We start from the raw sequence: 25,572 nt of genomic DNA, 5'->3' as shown, positions 1-25,572 counted from the left end.
TGTAAAAGTCCTTGAACAAATGTCAATGATTAACATTATGAATTATTTTCTGAGCACAGCTGCAGAAGGCTTTGTGCCTTCTCATGCTCCTCTCAAGAACAATAAGCACCTTAATACTCCTTTTCAGTCAACTCAGCTGAGGAGAGGAAAAGACAAATCAGAATTACGAGGCCTAACTCCTTTATCCCGGGACCATGCCTGCGGAATGAGGAGAGGGGTCCGGGGCCATGCCTCCATTTTGTCAGTAATGCCTAACGTGGTTCTAGACAGCTTTCACCATTGTGCATTCAGTTCCAGGCAAAAATATAATGACATTTCATTTGTGGATTCTTCTGACCCCCACTCCTGCCCCTCCCATTTCCATTTTTAAACAACAAATAATTATTGATACAGTGTTGCTCAGTAAAATTTTAGTATTTCACTTTGCAAAATGTTTCCTTACATTTTGTCTGTTTAATGTTAAAATCACTGAGTAATTATTTATTAAAGCAGTAATTTAGGTAATCTTTTCATAAATTCTGAGAGAAAGAGGTAGAGAAAGGAGAGGGAGAGAGAAGAGTTTATTTAGTATCTTGGAACCAAATTGATCCCAAATAATCCCCTGATGGCTCAGATGGTAAAGTGTCTGCCTGCAATGTGGGAGAACTGTGTTTGGGTCGGGAAGATCCTCTGGAGAAGGAAATGGCAACCCACTCCAGTATTCTTGTCTGGAAAATTCCATGGATGGAGGATCCTGGTAGGTTACAGTCCATGGGATTGCAAAGAGTCTGACACATCTGAGCAACTTAACTTCACTAATATCCCATAATGTTCCTGTCACTTGGAAGGAAACTAATACTGAAGTAAAAATCTCCACACTATAATAGTAAAGTTTATTTCCCAAACCAGAAAAACCTCAAAGTTAATATTAGATCACTGTTAATTCAGCATTAAGTATTTAATTAAAGATTAAAATTCTTTCATCTCTTTTCTTTGGTCTTATTCCCATTTTCTATCTTACATTTGTTTTCAGCTATATATATATATATATATTTTTTTTTTTGCCAGTTTTAACTAGTGTCTTTTTTAGTGTGCTATCTCAACTCATTTACTGTCTATGAGAAATATTTTCTATGTCCTTATTCTAATATAAATGATTCAACATGAATTTAAGTATCTCAAATTGTATAGTGCAGGTTTCACTTTTTTTGTCAAAAGTATCCTCCAAAGTTCAATATATATTATGTATATATGTAATATTAATATATAGTATAGCTGTATGATAGAATATATGCTTGTATTAATAAACCTTTCCCTAGCTTAAGGTTAGTAGAGAGATTATTTCATTTCATGGCATTTTTAATTATATTAGCTTAAATATGGAATTAAGAAATATTATTAGATCAATTTTATGGGATTTATCTATAAGGAAATTGTAAAAAGATAATGCATATGCAAACCTGTATATTGAGTGGTTGCTCCATCTATTCTATTCAGATGTTATCTGAGCTACAACTCTATTCCTCTGTGTTTAGTTAGTTATTCAAGATAGAACCCACATGGCTGACTGTTTTTCAGAAGGAACCATTAACACCATATTTGTATATGCTTTACTCAGCTTGAGAAATACATTTCTCATATAGATATCTGGCCCATCACTTTATCTATTTGGGACCAAAGACACTGGATGCTAAAGGGGAGTGCTGGGAAATAGCTATCATCATTATAATTTCTTTTGTTCTCCCCTACACTCAAAATGTGCTTTCCTCATGGCTCAAATGGTAAAGGATCTGCCTGCAATGCAAGAGACCTGGGTTGGGTAGATCCCCTGGAGAAGGGAATGGCAACCCACTCTAGTATTCTTGCCTGGAGAATCCCATAGACAGAGGACCCTGGCGGGATACAGTCCATGGAGTTGCAAAGAGTTGGGCATGACTGAGTGACTAACACACACGCACACATTCAGTATAACTTCTCTAAAGTTTTTAAAGTTTCTAACTTGTATTCTCAATTAAATTGAAATGTTTGAATAGGCTTTTTAAGGATTAAATTTGTATTCAGTAAATGTTTATCAACTGCCAAATGTATCAGACATAGCTCTAGTTTCTAGACATATATTAATAGGCAAATTACCATTCTTTGCATGCAAAGAGCTTACCTTGTCATGGAAGAGATGAAATAGACTGCCAATAAATAAACTCTAGAAGAATTCAGTCAGCAACATCATTGATGTTTGTTTATTTTTATTCTTATTAACAGAAAGCCAATTGGAAATATATGCCCTTGAAAAAATTAATCAGTATTTCAATTGTCACTGTCTACAGCTTGACTTAAACTGTCAATAGAGCAAAAGGAAGTTTTAGTTTAAACCTGAAATACACATTGCAAAAGCATGGTATAATTTCTCAGAGAATGTATACTAAATATATATTATAAGTTACAGTATCTATGCATGGGGCTTCCCAGGTGTCTCAGATGGTAAAGAATATGCCTGCAATGCAGGAGACCAGGGTTTGATCCCTGGGTTGGGAATATCCCTGGAGAAGGGAATAACTTCCCACTCCAGCATTCTTGCCTGGAGAATTCCATGGACGGAGGAGCCTGGTGGGCTACAGTCCATAGGGTCACAAAGAGTCAGATATGATCGAACAACTAACACTTTCACTTTTCATATTTTTACATATATATTATATACAGAATAATTCAGACATATTGGGGGTTCAGTTTCAAAGCACTGCATGAAAGTTAATGTTGCAATAAAGTCACACAAGTCTTTTAGTTTCCCAATCTATGTAAAAGTTATGTTTATACAGTACTGTAGTCTATCAATTGTGCAGTAGCATAGTCTAAGAAAGCAATGTACATAATTTAATAAAAAAATTACTGCTACAAAAATGCTAACTGTCCTCTGAGCCCTTAGAGTTCCTAATCTTTTTGCTTGATTAAGGTAAGGTTCTTGCCTTGATCTTGAGGGCAGCTGTTTGATCAGGGCGATGTTTCCTAAGGACTAGAGTGACTGTGGCAGTTTCTTAAAATATAACAGTGAAGTTTGGCACATAAACTGATTAGTCTTTTCACTTGAACACTAAGAAGCCATTGGAAAGTGAAAGTGAAGTTGCTCAGTCGTGTCCAACTCTTAGCGACCCCATGGACTACAGCCCACCAGGCCCTCTGTCCATGGGATTTTCCAGGCAAGAGTACTGGAGTGGGGTGCCATTGTCTTCTCCGTTAACAGCTGCTAGGCATATTATATTTACTTGGAGCTGATATACTTGGTGACAGCCTTAGTGCCCTCGGACATGGCATGCTTGGCCAGCTCCCCAGGATGTGATAGTTCAGTGCTTGTTGTAATGTGCCAGGCGCAATGCCTCGCCAGCAATGAGCTCGAAAATGTCGTTGATGAAGGAGTTCATGATTCCCATGGCCTTGGACGAGATGCTGGTGACTGGATGGACTTGCTTCAGCACCTTGTACACGTACACGGAGTAGCTCTCCTTGCGGCTGCGCTTGCGCTTCTTGCCGTCCTTCTTCTGGGCCTTGGTCACAGCTTTTTTAGAGCCTTTTTAGGGGCAGGAGCAGACATGTTCAGGTTCAGGCATGTCTATAATGACAACACCCAACAACACAGAAAGATCTTGAAATGCATTGGAGGTTTGTTAATTGGCCTAATTTCAATGTGTTGTGTCTCAGAAATTAGAGAGGCTCTAAAACAGGGAGAGAGAGAGGGAATCTATAGTAGTGTATTATTCTTTTCTTTATTCCATGAAAATATAAGTAGAAGTTACAGAAATCCCCCAGACAAATTGTAAGAAAAAACAACTTTCTATGTGTAAGATTTACTTACACAAATTTCATTCCCTGGCCTTTAGGATATGATAGTTATTTTATACATGAAGAGCATACTTAGAAAAGAAGTCTGTAGATGCCTCTAGTAAATTAATACCAAATTAAAAGAAACAACAATGCCCTTACTAAAACTTACCAAAGTAGCATTTTAACTACTTCATTGTAGTCTGAGTCTGTGAAGTATAGTTATTGGGAGGAAGTGTACTGAATAATAATTCCGGGAGTTGGTCATGGACAGGGAGGCCTGGCGTGCTGTGATTCATGGGGTCACAAAAAATCGGACATGACTGAGCGACTGATCTGATCTGATCTGTACTGAATAATAAAAGACCAAGATAATGCAAAGTCATGGGAGAAATATTTTGAAACTTCTTTTCATGAGATATACAGTATGCCACAGTCATAAAAACTTTTAAAAGACAAGAAATTTTGTCTATAAAAACACTTTTCACAGTGCTATAGATGCTTTTGAAGGAAACAACGCTGACATCAGTTGAAGGTGAATCTGATAAATGCATGCCATTAGGTTTTTGACATTCCACTAGAGAAATGCAATAAAATCAACAGTGAGAAATAACAAGAAAGCAAAATAGAGACAAAGGCCAGGACCTCATAAACATTTTTCTTCAAAATTATAATTTAATCTCATATTGTCTCTTAAAATTTTATTGCTTACTAGTATTTTTTTATAAAAAATTATTGTGAATTGTTTCACTTTTCAATGTCTATATCCAGGGAAGTTTTTCTGTCTTTTTATATATCATGAAAACAGTTGGGATGATTGTCAAGGTATGTCAGCTAATTAATTTATAAGGCATCATTAATTAGAATAACTTCATTGGTGGCTTATGTTAATATTTTATTAAAATATTTCTAAGAATTAAAAAACTAAGCAAGATACACTACTGAAGAAATAAAGAATAAGGCAAAATAAAGTGAGAGATTAGGTCTATCTAAATTTAAAATCTACTAAAAATCCCTTAAAGTAAAAAAGTATATATGCTCAATAAATTTAATAGAAAAAAGAATGAATACCTCTTGCGATCAGAAATTATTGGGGAATGCTGAGTAGAAGGAAAGTAGGTAGAAATCATAATGACAAGTCGGAAGTAACCATGGTGCAGGAAAAGGCCAGAGTGAAAATAAGGACAGATTCAGAGAAATACCTACACCCACTTAATGCATTACAAAGCCACACACACACACACACACAAGCAACTATAATCATCAAGATGATTACAACTTACATTCTCAGCAATAAAAGAGATACTCCCCTCACTCCAGAAGCATTTGACCTAGACTAAATTCTAAAGCTAATATCCTTTTTTGGGCGGGAAACTAAAAGGTACACACTTTATTTATTATGTGAATCTTTCATAATGGTAAAATACATGGGATATGTGATTATTGTGAAGTGACAATCAAGAGGGTTTATAACATTAAGTGGTATTTTATATTTATATACACTTTCAAATATAATAGAGTAAATGACAATCACAGATTTAAACAATAATCACAAGTGTAATAGGATGGAAGAAGTCTGAAAACTGTAGTTTTGATCTTTGGAGTCTTCATTATATCTATTTACAATCAGTTAAAAATGTAATCAGTTAATAGAAAAGGCTGCTGCTCCTGCTGCTGCTGCTAAGTCGCTTCAGTCGTGTCCAACTCTGTGAGACCCCATAGATGGCAGCCCACCAGGCTCCCCTGTCCCTAGGATTCTGCAGGCAAGAACACTGGAGTGGGTAATAGAAAAGGCTATTGAGACATAATTCATCTTCATTTTCTTTTTTGACATTCTTAAAAAGGTGGGAAAGTCTTGTAGTGTGGCTGTGGGTTTCTAAGTGAAATAAAAAAGTGTTTGACACCACCACAACACAAGCAGAGGACAGGAAGAAGCAATTCAAAGAGACATACACTAAATGCCTTTCATCACCAAAACACGTTATGAAGGCTCGAGTGGTGAGGATGAAGAAAACAAAAAAAATAGGACAACTCATGCAAAAGAAGTGTTGGGGGAGTGTGTAATTTCCTCAGTTCTGTCTCTTCACAACAAAAATTTGAAGCGACAGACCAGTTTTACAGCCCTTGGATGAACCAGTGTTAGAGCTCCTTGTTACAGCTCAGTTTATTTAGAAAGTAAAGGAAAATACATCCTCGAGGCATGAGGGCATGCCAATCCAAAAGATGTGAAGAGAAGAGAGAGAGGCCCCTGGCCTTTTGGCTCCTCTTTTTATATATTTTTCTCTTCTCCCTGGGCCTGCCCTATGTAAATTGGGCTAGCCGGGTGTGCTGTTTGTTTTACCTGAGGTCCTCACTCCGGTTCTCGGACCTTCCTTTGTTTTATTTTCGCAGCCTTTTCCATTCTTTGTCTTTTAGCCACTGCCATTATGGACTCCTTTTTCCTATTCTAACTACCTAACAGAAATAACAAGGAATCATGTTAATAGAAAACATGGTAGCAATAGCAATAATAGCAACAAGAGAAACAATATTCAATAACAGTAACAGTAATAATAAAATAATAATAGTTATAAATGTATACATAGTTATATATATTATTTACTGAGCACATATTTATTATTACAGGACTTATCCTAACTGCATGATTTGTTACTGATATTTTCAACACTTGTAACAACATTGGGAGGTAAGTACATTTTTTCCCCCTATTGTTGGATGTTAAAAAACCAAGGCTTATAGAATACTTAATTAAATTGCTTTCTGGAATATGGTCAATGTATTTATATTTATTATTGATTGACAACAGGAAAAGAAAACAATTAGGCCACTTGACTAAAGTACCAACAATCAAAAGGCCAGGAACATTAGACATACTATTTGAAACCAAGCATTTGATCTTCACTAACAGATACAATTAACTATGCTCTGTTAAATCTCTCAAAAATATATTATTGATAAAGAATGATGTAAATGTTAAGGACAATAAGCGAATACAGTGAAAATGTTTATACCATTTTATCAAAATATTATATTCAAAATGTATTAATATTTTATATGTCAGAAAATAAAAAGCCAGCCCATAGATAATTATTTCTGCAAGAAACTAAAGATTTCTAGAAAGTTCAAAATATTAGCCCTGGATCTCCTAAACATTTCTGATAAGCATATCCAAACTTATACCCCAAACTGATAGTGTCAAATTTATCTAGGAATAAGCATGTTCAAAAAATAAAATGTCTATTGAATAAATTTTGATTGTGATCCATTCAGCTCAGTTAGTTCAATCGTTCAGTTGTGTCCAACTCTTTGAGATCCCATGGACTGCACCACACCAGGCCTCCCGGACCATCACCAACTCCCAGAGTTTACTCAAACTCGTGTCCATTAATTTGGTGATGCCATCCAACTATCTCATCCTCTATCGTCCCCTTCTCCTCCTGCCTTCAATCCTTCCTAGCATCAGGGTCATTTCAAATGAGTCAGTTCTTCACATCAGGTGGACCAAGTATTGGAGTTTCAGGTTTAACATCAGTCCTTCCAATGAATATTCAGGACTAATTTCCTTTAGTCTGGACTAGTTGGATCTCCTTGCAGTCCAAGGGACTCTCAAGAGTCTTCTCCAACATCACAGTTCAAAAGCGTCAATTCTTTGGCACTCAGTTTTCTTTATAGTCCAACTCTCACTTTCATGCATGACTACTGGAAAAAACCATAGCCTTGATTAGATGGACGTTTGTTGGCAAAATAATGTCTCTGCTTTTAAATATGCTGTCTAGGTTGGTCATAGCTTTTCTTCCAAGGACTAAGCATCTTTTAATTTCATGGCTTCAATCACCATCTGCAGTGATTTTGGAGCCCAAAAAAGTAAAGTCTGACAGTTTCCACTGTTTCCCCATCTGTTTGCCATGAAGTGATGGGCCCAGATGCCATGATCTTCATTTTCTGAATGTTGAGTTTAAGCCAAACTTTTCACTCTCCTCTTTCACTTTCATCAAGAGACTCTTTAGTTCTTCACTTTCTGCCATAAGGGTGGTGTCACCTGCATATCTGAGGTTATTGATATTTCTCCTGACAATTTTGACTCTAGCTTATGCTTCCTCCAGCCAGGTATTTCACATGATGTACTCTGCATATAAGTTAAATAAGCAGGGTGACAATATGCAGCCTTGATGTACTCCTTTTCCTACTTGGAACCAGTCTGTTGTTCCATGTCCAGTTCTAACTGTGGCTCCCTGACCTGCATACAGATTTCTTAAGAGGCAGGTCAGGTGGTCTAATGTTCCCATTTCTTTAAGAATTTTCCAGTTTGTGGTGATCCATACAAAGGCTTTGGCCTAGTCAATAAAGCAGAAATAGATGTTTTTCTGGAACTCTCTTGCTTTTTTTATGATCCAGCAGATGTTGGCAATTTGATCTCTGGTTCCTTTGCCTTTTCTAAAACCAGCTTGAACATCTGGAAGTTCACAGTTCTCCTATTATTGAAGCCTGGCTTGGAGAATTTTGAGCATTACTTTGCTAGCATGTGAGATGAGTGTAATTGTGTGGTAGTATGAGCATTCTTTGGCATTGCCTTTCTTTGGGATTGGAATGAAAACTGACCTTTTCCAATCCTATGGCCACTGTTGCATTTTCCAAATTTGCTGCTATATTGAGTGCACTTTCACAGCATCATCTTTTAGGATTTGAAATAGCTCAATTGGCTCCACTAGCTTTGTTATTAGTGATGTTTTCTAAGTCGCACTTGACTTTACATTCCTGGATGTCTGTCTCTGGGTGAGTGATCACACCATTGTGATTATATGGGTTGTGATTATCTAAGGTTCGTTATCAGTGTTAAAATGGAAAATATTACCTTTGAAACTCATTAGATGGAGTACTATCACTATTTCCATTAGTACCACCTATATAGGTGTTAGTATATATTTGAGCTCAAGGGTAAAATAATTTATATTTTTCATCATATTTGAATAATGGTATACTCCAATTTCATTATTATAGGTGAATGAAAGACAAATTTTTTAATGAAAAAATTTACTGGGTGAGTAACCACTTGAATCCCGTCCATAGTTGTATTATATTTTAACCATGTGAATTTAGTTGATAAATAAAGCACTTAATGAGCTTCCCTGGTGGCTCACCTGGTAAAGAATGCACCTGCAATGCAGAAGACCTGGATTTGATCCCTGGGTTGGGAAAATCCCCTGGAGAAGGGAAAGGCTACCCATTCCAGTATTCTGGCATGGAGCATTCCATGAACTGTATAGTCCAGGGTGTCAGAGTTGGACATGACTGAGCAACTTTCACATACATACATACATAAGGCATTTACTGGCTATTGTTGGTTAACAGTTTACAAATTGCTTAAACATATGTAAATTTATTTGATTACTATTCTGTGACTTAGATGTTATTTTTTATCTCTGTGTCAGTAAATTTGAAACCTTAAACTTATAGAGCTTCAATACTTTTACCAAAGTCTTACCTGTCAGGACAAGGTAAACCCTGAAATAGTCCAGAATTTTGGTCCCAAACACCATTTTTTAACAGAGCACAGTAGTTCTCATTCTTATGTTAGATGTGCCTATCAAATGAGGTACTAAAATTAGAGTCATATGTTAACTATTAAAAAGTATGAAAAACATCCTCAGTTATGTCCCCAAGTTATTTCTAAAAATCCATCCTATTTAAAAAAAAATTAGTTAATTTAAAAAGCAAGATTATATACATGTATGCACACATGCTCAGTTGCCTTAGTTGTATCTGGCTCTTTGCAACCTTATGGACTGTAGCCCACCAGGCTGCTCTGTCCCTGGGATTTGTAGGCAAGAATACTGGGTGGGTGTTGCCATACTCTCCTCCAAGGATCTTCCAGACCCAGGGATCCAGTCTGCATCTCTTATGTCTCTTGCATTGGCAGGCAGGTTCTTTACTACCAGTGCCACCTGGGAAGCCCTGAGATATATCAATTTATCAACAAAATAAATTAAAACAATTAATAAAATAATAGGCAAAGTAGTGCAGTAAAAAATATGTATGAAGTCAGCTTTCCCTTTACGCTGCACACTTCCCACTGCACAGAGTCTCTACTGTTCATCTGCAGTCACACACTTATATGAGCTATTGTTTGGTCAATGAAGACCTAGTTATTGAAAATTTTAGCTACAAAAAACTAATAAATAGCAATTACATATTAATACATGTTGTTGGAAAATGAATCATGGTCTGAAGGAAATATACATGAAATTGTACATTGTGCAGGAAACCAAGCAGGCAGCAAATTAAAAAATTATTATATATTTTTTTCTATAATTGTTGTATATAGTATTTGAAATTTATTTCTGGGTTTAAAAAAATCTGAAAATAATTACAACGATCTAAATAAATTCTTTTAAAGTCTTGCTTTTCCTTTGAGTTTTCACATGACATTGGCTTTTTTGTTAGTGAGGTTTTATTTTTTTTTAGATAGAAGAAAAAAATGAACTATAAAGATTTATAGAGTGTGTCACAGGATTCTTAGAGATTGCTGTTACCTTTAGATTGCTCTTTTATGAAAACATTTTTCTTCCATGCACCAATAAAGTTATTTCTCCTCATTGTGAGTACATTTTTTATAAAGTATTTTGAATTATTTTTTTAACCTTGAAGTTAAACCTAGGAATATTACTGTACTATCACATACACACACAGACACACACAAACATAATACTATCTAGGTTTATAGGGCTGTCACAAATTTGGCCATATTCTGTAGATGATAAACACAGTTAAAATAAAAAATTTGAACCTTATCAAATGTAATAATCCTGATAATGGGTTCTGGAAAACTTAATATAATTTTACTTCTTCCATTTTATTATCCTTTATTGATTTTACTGAATTTTTGAAAACTGACCCAGAGTGTGACAAAACAATTGTAAAACAATGCAAGTTATGGTCTATCTTTGTATATGTTCCATGATTACTCAAAAAGAATGAAAACTCTGCTGTTGTTGGGTGAACTGTTTTATAAATGTCAGTTGGATCTTATTGGTTGATGGTATTGTTCAGTTAATAATTTAACTTTTGATAAATATACCAATCTATTTATGTGAAATTTACATTGGAGATGCACTATACAATATATTTATTAGAAATAAATGTATATTTATATAATAAATACATATTCATACCAAATATTGTATAAAAGTATCAGTATATGAGAAATATACATTGCAAAGAACACTATATATATAATGTGCTTGAAAGTGAAGTCACTCAGTCGTGTCTAACTCTTTGCGACCCCATGGACTGTAGCCTACCAGGCTCCTCTGTCCATGGGATTTTCCAGGCAAGAGTACTGGAGTGGGTTGCCATTTCCTTCTCCAAGAGATATTCCCAACCCAGGGATTGAACCCAGGGATTGTCTCCTGCATTGTAGGCAGACACTTTACCGTCTGAGCCACCAGGGAAGTACCTTAGTCACTCACAAGTGTCTGATTCTGCAACCCCATGGACTGAAGCCCACCAGGTTCCTCTTTCCATGGGGGTTCTCCAGGCAAGAAGACTGCAATGGGTTGTTGTTTCCTATATACTATATACTATATGCTATATGCTTCCCTGATAGCTCCGTTGGTAAAGAATCTGCCTGCAATGCAGGAGACCCTGGTTTGATTCCTGAGTCAGGAAGATCCTCTGGAGAAGGGATAGCCTAACCCACTCTGGTATTGGGCTTCCCTAGTGGCTCAGCTGGTAAAAAATCTGTCTGCTTTGCAGGAGACCTGGGTTCGATACCTGTGTTGGGAAGATCCCCTGGAGAATGAAAAGGCTATTCACTCCAGTATTCTGGCCTGGAGAATCCCATGGACTATATAGTCCATGCGGTCGCAAAGTTGGACACGGCTGAGCGACTTTCACTTTCACTTACATATACTATATACTAGACATATATACTATATACATATACATATACTACCATTATTATATTCTGTTATACATGCATGTTTTTCTATAATTATAATTATCATAAGGAAAAAATATTGGTCATAATGGGGACAAAAATATATATTTATGTTCTTGCTCCTTTATATGACAAGCCTGACTCTTTTTGGCTAAAATCACCCTTGTAATGAATAAATCTATGTTGATTTTACCTATAATCCTGGGCATAAAACATATTAAGGCCATTTGCAAATGAAAGGCCTTTATTTCAGTAATATGTAAGCTTGCATGTGATACTATTGGCTGCTTCTTTAGATATCATGTACTTATTAAGTATCACAGGGCAAGTTATATTTCTACTCTGCTTTAAGTCCCATGTCTTATCCAGTTTGATAAACTGTCTAACTTCTTACAGCCACTTAGCAAACTCTAATTTTCCTGAATTTCAGAGTCAGAATAAGTCAAATTTTTGAAGCTGGAATTCATTGCTATAACATGAAAGTATAATTTAATACCTGTAATCAGTAACAGACTGTATTAGATAATTATTAGATTCAGTTCAGCTTCCTAATGCCCTAACACATATTCATAGCATTATTTTAAATGGAAATTTCTTAATGACATGAATCTATGTATTAACTGTTAGAGAATTGATTTTAAAAATAGAATAAATATCATTTTGTGTAGAAAAGACTTGATATGAAACTGACATTGGTAGAACTGAAAGGAGAATAAATAAATCCATAATTATAAAACTGGAGATGTCAGTATCCCCTACTCAAAAACTGATAAAACAATTAGAAAATCAGCAAGGATATAAAGAACTGAACAAACCATCAACCAATAAGATCCAACTAACATTTATAGAACAATCCACCCAACAACAGCAGAATACTCATTCTTTTCAGGTAATCATGGAACATATATGAAGATAGACCATATCCTGAGTCATAAAACAACCTAACAAATGTAAAAAATGTGAAATCATATTTAGTTTTCCAACCACAATGATGGAAAGTAAGAATCAGTAACAACAACCACCACCAAAACAAAAAGGAAAATGACCAACACATGGAAACTGAAAGTAGGAATCAGTAACAACAACCATCACCAAATCAAAAAGGAAAATGAACAACACATGGGTACAGTAAAAATGGAGGGAAAATCCCCAAATTACCTTTTGCCTTTACAAGTAGCAAAGGAACTGAATGGAGGAAATGAGGTAAAAGCTACACACAACTTGGGTTTTAGGATACAAACATAGTAATATATTTTTCATGAATATAAATTTAAATTAAAAAATAAATTCCTAAATATAGAAAGCAGAATGAAATGAATTAATCTACCTAAATTAAACTCTACACAACTCATGGACCATAACCAGAGTAACAGAAAATAAAATGAGAAAAGTTGAATTCATTTAAAATGCTATGCAACATGTAACAATTTGACATAGCTAAGAGAAAGGTCCATCTAGTCAAGGCTATGGTTTTTCTAGTAGTCATGTATGGATGTGAGAGTTGGACTGTGAAGAAGGCTGAGCGCCTAAGAATTGGTGCTTTTGAACTGTGGTGTTGGAGAAGACTCTTGAGAGTCCCTTGGACTGCAAGGAGATCCAACCAGTCCATTCTGAAGGAGATCAGTCCTGGGTGTTCTTTGGAAGGAATGATGCTAAAGCTGAAACTCCAGTACTTTGGCCACCTCATGCGAAGAGTTGACTCATCGGAAAAGACTCTGATGCTGGGAGGGATTGGGGGCAGGAGGAGAAGGGGACGACAGAGGATGAAATGGCTGGATGGCGTCACTGACTCGATGGACGTGAGTCTGAGTGAACTCCTGGAGTTTGTGATGGACAGGGAGGCCTGGCATGCCGCAATTCATGGGGTCACAGAGTCGGACACGACTGAGTGACTGAACTGAACTGAAGAGTGCTAAGAAGGAAATATATAACATTAAATATTTATATTAGTAAAGAAAAAATGTCTCATGTCAACACTCTAAGCTCCCACCAAAGAAACTTAGAAAAAGAGCAAAATAAACTTAAAGAAAATGGAAAGAAAATAAGAGCAAAAGTTGTTGAGATGGAAAAGAAAATAGAAAAAAATTACTAACACTGAATTTGTTCTTTTGAAAAGAGTAATAAAGTTAACAAGCCTCTAGTAAAACTGACAAAGCAAAAAGAAGACACAAGTGAAATTAATTACTATAATGAGCCTCAAATATATCAAAGTACAACTAGGAAAAACTCTGTGCACATCAATTTCACGATTTATATGAAATCGATCAATTCTTTGAAAATCACAAGGTGCCATAACTTACCTAATTCAGTATAAAATAATACTTTGAATAGCCTTATAACTATTAAAATTAAATGTGTATTTTAAATAAGTACCCCAAAGGAAATCTTGAATACAAGATGGTTTTGAAAGATAACTTCATCAAATGTTTAAAGATATATTACCAATCTGCACAATCTCTTCTAGAAAATACAAGCAGAAGGAATGCTTCCAAATTTACTTTATGAAGCTAGTGTTAACCTGATACCAAAATTAGGCAATGACAATGAAAGAAAGAAAGAAAAGAAGAAAGGAAAGGAAGGGAAGGGAAGCTAAGGGAAAAGAAATACAGAAACCACATACCAGTATCTCTCATGAATCTTGACTCAAAACTCTTTAACTGAAATATTAGCAAGTAGAATTCAGTAATATAAACTATTATATTATAAAAGGTAATAAACCAGGTGGGATTTATTCAAAGATGGTAAAAATTAGGTGGTTCAATATTTTGATAAATTAGTCAATCTGTATCCACACCTTAAACAGGCTAAGTAAGAAAAATGACGTGGTCATATATATTGATACAGTAAAAATGGATGGAAAATCCCCAAACAAATTAGTTTTTGCCTTTACAAGTAGCAAAGGAACTGAATGGAAGAAATGGGGTAAAAGTTAATCACAACTTGTGTTTTAGGATACAAACATAGTAGTATATTTTTCATGAATATAAAATTAAATTGAAAAATCAATTCCTAAATATAGAAAGCAGAATGAAATGAACTATTCTACCTAAATTCAACTCTAATACCATCAAGAGGCATAATTTCATGTGACATTAAAACAAATTAATTTGACTTTATATCTTAGTGAGACAAAGTTTTTTTTTTTTTTAATTTTAGTGTAATAATTTTTAATAATTGTATTGGTATTGTTATTCTAATGAATTAGATTTAAATGGTATTATGCTAATTTTAACAACAAATATTTTCAGGATCAGGAAAATATGTATGATTTTAGAGACTATGTAGAAAATTTAGTTAAAAATTGTGGTGAATTAATTTTTTGATTTTATGATTGATTAAAAAGTCAATATGCCTACATACTTAAAAGTCCTTTAAAAAATGACCAGTACTATTTCAGTGAGCATCACTGGACCTTAATTTCTAAACAGTAAACTTATTCTCATATTTTTGATGGGTAGCTATTGGTAGAATAAACTTTTCTACTATGATAGAAAAATTACATTGGCCACATCATTTTCAGACTTTCAATAACTTTATAATTCTTTCTGAAAAAAGACTGCCATCACAATTCTAGTGATTTGCTGGCAGAACTATATTAAAATTATTCTTTTGAAACTTATACTTTCTTGTATTACCATCAATTTTTCACAATAGCATGAAATACTTATCATATTTTGTTATTGAAAGTAAATCATATGAAAAATGTTATACTGTACTACTGTATTTTGACAGTATTATTCCAATTTTAGTTACTACATCTTTATTTCATATTAATAAAGGTTATTGCTTAAAATTTTTTAATTTTTTAAGAATGACTTCAATTTTGTGTATAAATATACATATATTAAAGAGTACATAGTATGCTTATTAATATATTAAATACATATTTCATTGTAATAAAACAATATTATTAAATATAGTACTTTTTGAATTAGTAGGTAGCACATGTAAGGCTTTAATTTAAAAGTAGACATTTGTTTTACTAAGACACTGAGATTCAGGATTGTTTGCCAGAGCATTTAGCCCCACATCTTACTATATTAAGCACTATGAAAGCATTGTGAAACTGGTAAAAACTTTGAATTTGTGTTAAGCATGTGCAATTCTTTAGTCAAAACTAATTTTTCTACATAAATGTAATTTATATAGGAAAACCTCTTTCCAACAACAGGCTTTCAAAGTATAAAGCATAAAATTGAGAAATAAGTGTTTACTAATGAAGGAAATTTAGAGCAACCTGAATTTATAGCAAGGCATGATTACCCATGAGAAAGCTTATGAACTATACTCACTATGATTCCTGAATGGGTGGTAGACAACAATACTTTTTACCCATGTATTATTTTATTCTTTCTCTTTCTCTCTCTGTGTGCGTGTGTGTATACAGAGAGAGAATTGATTATATGTGCGTGTACATATATACATATACTTATATGTGTGCGTGTGTGCATGCTAAGTCGATTCTGTCAGGTCCAGCTCTTCGCAACTCTGTGGACTATAGCCCACCAGGCTCCTCTATCCATGGGCTTCTCCAGGCAAGAATACTGAGTGGGTTGTCATGCCTTCCTCCATGACATCTTCCCAACTCAGGGATCGAACCCGTGTCTCTTATGTCTCCTGCAGAAGCAGGTGGGTTCTTTATGACTAGCACCACCTGGAAGAGCACACACTTCTGGAGAGCAGACAAGTCCTACTGATACATGTAAATGATAATGTATGGGTCATGACTTAAGCAGTCTCGATGGTGAAATATGAAAGAGAGAAAACCTATCAGTTTTAATTCCGTGTAAATTATTCTCCTTATTTTTCCAGCTTATTTTTTATTCAAATAAAAATAAAATTTGTATTATTGCCTGGATTAATATGTGGATAAAAAAGCAAAGGCAATTAAAATACCAAAAGTTGGAAGGCAAAAAGGATGAATCCAGTAAAATAAAATCGTTCAGAAAATAAGATTATTTTTTAATTTTGAAACAATTTTTCTGCATAAAATTTAATTTCTGTACATCTAAAGTTAGTGTACTAAGCTAAACTTTTAAGTTAAAATTCTTTGTTATAAAACTTGAAAGCTAAATACAACCATTTAATCTCATTATCAAGAGTCAGCAAAGTAGCATCTGTTTGGCTGTTCAGTTTAGCTTCTGTGATTCAGTTCTGGAGTCTCTTCATAAAACAAAATTATCCTGTAGCTGTACTGTGCATTTATGCATGAGGAAAGCCTCTGAACTTGCAATTTTTGAATCATAATACTTTAATTTGATATTTTTTTCTAAATAAATGTTGTAATGCTCAAGTAATTGCATCCATCAGAACAAGTATTGCACATAAAATGATCCACACAAACTCCATTGCTTAATCTGAAATCCTGAGCTGGCCTGTATAAATAGATATTCAAGGTTGCATTTACTTCAGTAATGAAAGGCTATTCTTGTTCCCTTCCCTCTTTAGGATTCTTTCTAATGCTATTGTGTTTTTAGATCATTTGCAATTTCTTATACAAATGCTTTGCTTATTTTTCACCCCCCTTTACTTAGTACAACTGTTGTAAAGAAGGCTAGTATTAGGAAATTTAAAAGCTAATCTGAAATTCCACTTTCTAAAGTGTCAGGCATATGTGTGCATTGATAATCTACAGACTGAGAAGCATTTGGCCCCTGAATATGTAGGGCAGAGAAATAAAGGAGATCATACAGACCATTGAAAAAGGATTAGTGGTAAAATTAGGCAGCAGTATGAATCTATTGATTAATCTGCACTTTTGACTGCCTGAATTATGAAGATAGCAGGCTTCCTCCAGCCATTTGGAAACTCAGTATTTTCTTATTTATGATTAGTGAAGTAAATAAGTGTAGAATGACTTCATGGACTTTATTAACAAGAAAATAAAAATCAATTTCAAAATAATTTATTTGTGTATGACACAGTTTTAGCTTCTTTGGTATTGTTTTTATAAAAAATCTCTTATTGGTACACATTTCTAAAATTTAAAAAATATCAATGGCATTTTATACATTTGGCAAATAATTCCTGAATAACTACTACCAAAGCCAAAAATTTTTAATGAATTAGTTATATAACAGTAAACTAGACAAACAGAGGAAATCTGCGTTGCTGCAATTTAAATAGAATATGGACAGAGCACAAAAATCTTGCTCCCTTGATTTTAAATTCAGGTCACCTTAAACTTATCTCAGCTAGGGTAATTTCTACCAGTTGTAAAGACTGAAATGCACAACTTGGTTTTGTCAAGAAATGCTCCCATACAAAGAAGGCTGAGCAGAGAATTCCTATCCAGAAATTTATCACAAGGATTTTGAATTAGAGGAAGAGAAGTTAGCTCATTATGTTTGTGCGTATGTATTTTTATGAACATAAAGAAACATGAAACATGCTTAAGACCTGATGACCTACAATTGTATAACTGTATATTATAGGGTATAATTTCATACAGCATGTGCCTAGAAAAATTAACTCTAATATAAATCATTAGATTCTATTTGTTTATTGTGTCATTTAGCATGTTGTTAGTCATTGACAAATACAGATTTCTACTTGAAACTATTTTTCCACATGTCTGTCTTTCCTTCTTTGAAGATGAAACATTTAATTTTCTATAATACTAGGTGTGTGTAAAATACAAAAATGTGTTTCTAGCTGAATCCTTAAAAGAGGACTTGCCAAACTTTGACTCATAGGCCAAATCAAGCAGGCCACTTGTTTTCATAAATAAGTTTTTACTGGAGCAGAGCTCTACTGCAGTAGGTTGAATTATAGTCACCCTCCCCAAATTAATTTTTAAACAATGATGACAACAACAACAGCAAAACATTTCCACATCCTAATCTCTGACTCCTGTGGATAATTTTCCTTGCCAATAAAATAAAATATAGCCAATATATTATAAAATATAATCAATAACTTTATTTAGAGTATAATTTATAAAAAGTATTTATAAAAATACTATAAAAATTTATAATAGTATTTAATCACTATGTTGTATACCTGAAACACATATATTAAAAATCAATTCCTTATGAAGAATTGATGCTTTTGAACTGTGGTGTTGGAAAAGACTCTTGAGAGTCCCTTGGACTGCAAGGAGATCCAACCAGTCCATTCTGAAGATCAGCCCTGGGATTCTTTGGAAGGAATGATGCTAAAGCTGAAACTCCAGTACTTTGGCCACCTCATGAGAAGAGTTGACTCATTGGAAAAGACTCTGATGCTGGGAGGGATTGGGGGCAAGAGGAGAAGGGGACGACAGAGGAGGAGACGGCTGGATGCCATCACTGACTCAATGGATGTGAGTCTCAGTGAACTCCCGGAGTTGGTGATGGACAGGGAGGACTGGCGTGCTGCGATTCATGGGGTCGCAAAGAGTCGGACATGACTGAGCGACTGATCTGATCTGATCTGATCTGATGTAGTACAAGGGACTTTAAATTTAAAATTAAGGTTTTTGAAGATTAGGTAATTTAATGCAATCACAAGAATCTTTATAAGAGTGAAGTAAGAAGGATCAGAGCCAATGATAGGAAATGTGATGATGGAAACAAAGGTTAGGGATAGTGTGAGGAAGGGCCTTGTGTCTAGAAATGCAGGCAGAACTGAAAAATGAAAAATATTAGAAAATGGACCTCCCTTGAAGCCTTTTACATGAATGCAACCTTGCTTATGCTTTGATTCTTGACTTCAGACCTCCAGACATTTAAAATCATAAATTTGTATTGTCTTAAGTGACGAAGTTTGAGGTAATTTATTACATCAGCAAAGGGAATTAATACAGAGTTTCTCTAATGGCTCAGTAGTAAAGAATCTACATGCTAATGCAGGAGACAGGAGTTCAATCCCTGGGTCAGGAAGATCCCTTGGAGAAGGAAATGGTATAACCTACTCCACTATTCTTGCCTCAAAAACCCCATGGACAGAGGAGCCTGGTGGGTTATAGTCTATGGGGTTGCAAAGAGTCAGATACAACTTAGTGACTGAACAATAACAACAGGGAATTAATACACACATTTTAATTTACATATTATTTATGGCTACTTTTGCATCACAGTGGTAAAAAACAGTTTTACAAAATGTAAAATGTATAATAATTTATCCCCTTCTATGGAAAGAAAATCTTCAAAAACCTACCTTAAAATGAGAAGGACTCCCTCCACTCCAATTTTTTAAAACTTTTCTCAGATATCTGTTATGATCCCTCTTGTACTTAGCTTATATAGTTATTTGTATGTATTGATATGTGTATCTGTTTAATTCTGTGATGAATTTTTTTAAAGCAGCAAAGCTTGCTTGTATGCTTTTCTTCTTGTGCTAGTAGCATAGTTTCATTCATGTATTGGTGTTCTGGAACTATTAAATAATTAGAAATTTTACAAAACAGATATTTGGAACAAAATTATTTTATTTATAGGTTTTGTATAGTTGTGTTTGACTCTTTATTAGTTTTTATGAATTCATTATCTAGATATTAATTAAACCCTACAGTGATACATATTTGAATTTTTTTGTGTTGACAAATACCAATCCTGTAACATAGTCTCATATTGATTTTTTTTTATTTAAAAGCCTGTTTCTTTTCATAATTATTAAAAAAGAGAGAAAGCCAACTAGAAGAGATGATATTTGAGAAATTTAAGGAAGTGAAGGAGTTAACATGAAGATATCTGGAGGATGAAATCCCAGGCTGAGAAAAGTAAAGTTTTTCAATGAAGAATCTCCTTGAAATGTGAGATTAAAGCATAATGTTCAGAGGATCTGAGGTGTGCTGAATTCAGCTGTGGCCACTGGGATAGCCTGTTGAATATAACTCTAATTCTAAAGAAATATTCAGTGCCAAACTGGTCATTAATAATTTGCCATAACTCATGATTATCAATGGGGTCCTTTTTTCATCATTAATTTGTTATGAAAGTGAAAGTGTTAGTCACTCAATCATGTCTGACTCTTTAGTGACTCCATGGACTGTAGTACCCCAGACTCCTCTGTCCATGAAATTCTCCAGGCAAGAATACTGGAGTGGGCAGCTGTTCCCTTCTCCAGAGGATCTTCCCAACTTAGGGACAAAACCTGTGTCTCCTACATTGCATACAGATTCTTTACCATCTGAGGCAGCAGGAAATCAAACAATACAATAGTGTCTAAGAAACAATCAATATCATCAGTATATGTTAACACTACATTCAATATATATAGTATATAATAATATATATAATATAATAATGTTCAATGAAACAATAAACAGCTATTATTATAAACAACAAACTGTCCAGTGACAGGGCTGAAAAATTCATTTTGCATCATTATCATAAAGGTGAAGTCAAAGGCAAGAATAGAAAGTGGCCAAAGATGGAACCTAGGGAAACACTAACATTTAGAAAGTTAAAGAAATAGAAATAAAATAGCTAAAGGCTATTAGAAGGAGCTTCCAGAGATATGGAGACAAATCAAAAGAAAGTGATACTTTTAGTCATTTAAGGGTTCTCCAACACTCATAATGCAATGGAGAAATTTAAGTAGTAAATTCTAACAGCATATTAAAAGTCAGAGGCATCACTTTCCTGATAAAGGCCCATAGAGTGAAAGCTATGGCTTTTCCAGTAGTCATGTGTGGATGTGAGAGTGGGACAATAAAGAAGGCTGAGCACTGAAGAATTAATGCTTTTGAACTGTGGTGATGAAGCAGACTCTTGAGAGTCTCTTGGACTGTGAGAAGATCAAACCAGTCAATCCCAAATATTTATTGGAAGGACTAATGCTAAAGTTGAAGTTCCAATATTTTGGCCACCTGATGTGAAGAGCTGACTCATTGGAAAATACCCTGATGCTGGGAAAGATTGAGGGCAAGAGGAGAAAGGGGTAACATAGGATGAGATGATTCGATAGCATCACTAATTCAATCGGCATGAGTTTGAGCAAACTCCAGGAGACAGTGAAAGACAGGGAAGCCTGGTGTGCTGCAGTCCATGGGGCTGCAAAGAGCTGGACATGAAGGAGTGACTAAACAACCACAAAATTCTAAAAAAGTCTGGAATTGAAAGTCTGACTACAAGGTTTCTAGATAAGTTTTTGAAAATAATAAAAGATACAAAGCTAATTATTTTAATTATTCTAAAAACATGGAAATTATGATTAATAGGCTTTTATAGAATCATTCTATTAGGATTGCTCTTACTAACTCACTTTTCAGATTATAATCAATAAGCTAAGCAGTTTCCCATCTACCTATTTATAGAATGAATCTTAAAGGCACTTAGAATGAAGACTATATATCTATATAGAAAGACTAAATATGGTCATATGCTCTATGATGGATAAATATGTTAGTTTTCTATTCCCATAGAAGAGAAACATTAAGAAAGTGGTTTTAATTTTCTTTGTAACATCTAGATACGTTTCTATGACAGAAACATTAAGAAAACTATGTTACTTCATGGGTGAAATAGCACCTGGAATGATTATAAATTTAAAAAGGATTGTAATTTTTGAGTGGAGATTCTGAAACCAAATTTCGTATAATGAGAAAAAGATAAAAGCTTCTCAAGAAGAGAAACCCATCAATCAAAAGTACTCTAAGCTCAAAACACCTTATAAAATTAATAATATTCAGAGTATTCATGCAAGGTGTTAATTGGGTCACTTCACTCCAGCTAGGTTAAAAAAATAATTCCCTTAGCTTCTAGCAAGGTGATAATTGTATTCATTCTTACAAAATGAAATGACTATATATGGGTAGAAAATTCTTTGCACCTAGATAGACAAAGGCTGAGTGGAAATCAATGAAGTATAGAGAGAAAGCAAATAGAATTAGGACAATGAAATTTATAAGTATATATAATTAGCATTATAACAACCTCTTATTTGTGCATAATTAGTAGTTTTGTGGTAGATTGATTATTAAGTTTTAATCATAGAGTTACTTTGACTTTATTCTCCATTAGCAAGACTTTTGATTGCTGTGTTAATTTTCTTTTCTTATGAAACAAATCATTTGATTTTTTCTGACCATTTAATTTAAATCTTTTTATGAAACAAAATATCTCCCTAAAGTTTTCAATTATTTTCTAAATATGAATTTTTCAGTGATTTCTTCTGTCTTTTTGAGCAAATGGCTTTTATAATTCAATCTTGGATATTTTATTTTGCTAATCCTAGTCATTAACTTTTTCTCTGGTGCCTTACTATCAATCATGTTTTAATAACCATCTTTCCCTTCATTTTGCATTATACTTCCTATTTTGTCATTGAACACACACAGTTGTAAAAATACAGGACACATTTTCTTCAGTGTGCCACCTACAGATATTGTACATTTGTCACATACAGACACTGCAGTGAATGAGTTTTTTCCCCGGCTGTTGTGAGATAGATCAGATAGTGACAGTGCTCTAGAGATGGGACTTTTGGAGAAATGCCACTCCTAGTCTCCCTTCTATGCAAGATTCCTAATCTTAACAGCGACTCTGGTCATGAGACTGCTGGCTCTCAAGGCTCTGCAAAACCCAAGAAGAGGATGGAAACATATTGCAAACCCAGATGTGCTTTCCAAATTTCAGCATTTTTTGGATAAACAATGCTTAGATGATTGAAGATGTATTGGAAATAGCAAGAGAACTAGATTTAGAAGTAGATCCTGAAATGTGACTGACATACAGTCTCATGATAAGACTTTAATGAATAAGGGGCTACTTATAAATGATCAGAGCAAATGATTTCTTGAGATGGAATTAGCTCCTAGTGAAGATTCTGTGTCAGACCTCTCCACCATGACCCACCCGTCTTGGGTGGCCCCACGGGCATGGCTTATTTTCATTGAGTTAGACAAGCCTGTGGTCCTAGTGTGATTAGATTGACTAGTTTTCTGTGAAAACTAGTTTTCTCAATGCAACAAAGCCATGCCGTGGAACCACCCAAGATGGGCCGGTCATGGTGGAGAGGTCTGACAGAATGTGGCCCACTGGAGAAGGGATTGGAAAACCATTTCAGTATTCTTGCCTTGAGAAGCCCATGAACAGTATGAAAAGGCAAAATGATAAGATACTGAAAGAGGAACTCCCCAGGTCAGTAGATGCCCAATATGCTACTGGAGATCAGCCGAGAAATAACTCCAGAAAAAATGAAGGGATGGAGCCAAAGCAAAAACAATACCCAGTTGTGGATGTGACTGGTGATAGAAGCAAGGTCCGATGCTGTAAAGAGCAATATTGCATAGGAACCTGGAATGTCAGGTCCATGAATCAAGGCAAATTGGAAGTGGTCAAACAAGAGATGGCAAAAGTGACATCGACATTCTAGGAATCTGTGAACTAAAATGGACTGGAATGGGTGAATTTAACTCAGATGACCATTATATCTACTATTGCGGGCAGGAATCCCTTAGAAGAAATGGAGTAGCCATCATGGTCAACAAAAGAATTTGAAATGCAGAACTTGGATGCAATTTCAAAAACGACAGAATGATCCTTGTTCGTTTCCAAAGCAAACCATTCAATATCACAGTGATCCAAGACTATGCCCCAACCAATAATGCTGAAGAAGCTGAAGGTTCTATGAAGACATTTTAGAACTAACACACACAAAAAATGTCCTTTTCATTATAGGGGACTGGAATGCAAAGTAGGAAGTTAAGAAACACCTGGAGTAACAGGCAAACTTGGCCTTGGAATACGGGATGAAGCAGGACAAAGACTAATAGAGTTTTGCCAAGAAAATGCACTGGTCATAACAAACACCCTCTTCCAACAACACAAGAGAAGACTCTACACATGGACATCATCAGATAGTCAACACCGAAATCCGATTGATTATACTCTTTGCAGCCAAAGATGGAGAAGCTCTATATACAGTCAACAAAAACAAGACCAGGAGGTGACTGTGGCTCAGATCATGAACTCCTTATTGCTAAATCCAGACTAAAATTGAAGAAAGTAGGGAAAACCACTAGACCATACAGGTTTGACATAAATCAAATCCCTTATGATTATACAGTGGAAGTGAGAAATAGATTTAAGGGACTAGATCTGATAGACAGAGTGCCTGATGAACTATGGAATGAGGTTCATGACATTGTACAGGAGACAGGGATCAAGACCATTCCCATAGAAAAGAAATGCAAAAAAGCAAAATGGCTGTCTGGGGAGGCCTTACAAATAGCTGTGAAAAGAAGAGAAGTGAAAAGCAAAGGAGAAAAGGAAAGATATAAGCATCTGAATGCAGAGTTCCAAAGAATAGCAAGAAGAGATAAGAAAGCCTTCCTCAGCGATCAGTGCAAAGAAATAGAGGAAAACAACAGAATGGGAAAGACTAGAGATCTCTTCAAGAAAATTAGAGATACCAAGGGAACATTTCATGCAAAGATTGGCTCAATAAAGGACAGAAATGGTATGGACCTAACAGAAGCAGAAGATATTAACAAGAGGTGGCAAGAGTACACAGAAGAACTGTATAAAAAACATCTTTACGACCAAGATAATCACGATGGTGTGATCACTCACCTAGAGCCAAATATCCTGGAATGTGAAGTAAAGTGAGCCTTAGAAAGCATCACTATGAAAAAAGCTAGTGGAAGTGATGGAATTCCAGTTGAGCTATTTCAAATCCTGAAAGATGATGCTCTGAAAGTGCTGCACTCAATATGCCAGCAAATTTGGAAAACTCAGCAGTGGCCACAGGACTAGAAAAGGTCAGTTTTCATTCCAATCCCAAAGAAAGGTAATGCCAAAGAATGCTCAAACTACAGTGCAATTGCACTCATCTCACATGCTAGTAAAGTAATGCTCAAAATTCTCAAAGCCAGGCTTCAGCAATATGTGAACCGTGAACTTCCAGATGTTCAAGCTAGT

General features: G+C 34.9%; 1 pseudogene; it reads left to right on the top strand.

The window, feature by feature from the left end:
* The first annotated feature begins 12,766 nt into the window (after window positions 1-12,766).
* LOC105002097 overlaps window positions 12,767-25,572 on the top strand; it is a 152,942-nt pseudogene continuing 140,136 nt past the window's right edge.

Source organism: Bison bison, unplaced genomic scaffold, assembly GCF_000754665.1.
Source record: "Bison bison bison isolate TAMUID 2011002044 unplaced genomic scaffold, Bison_UMD1.0 scf7180017864389, whole genome shotgun sequence".
Classification (NCBI taxonomy): Eukaryota; Metazoa; Chordata; class Mammalia; order Artiodactyla; family Bovidae; genus Bison; species Bison bison.
Note: the sequence above shows the minus strand (reverse complement) of the source record. Positions and strands in the feature narration are given on the sequence as shown.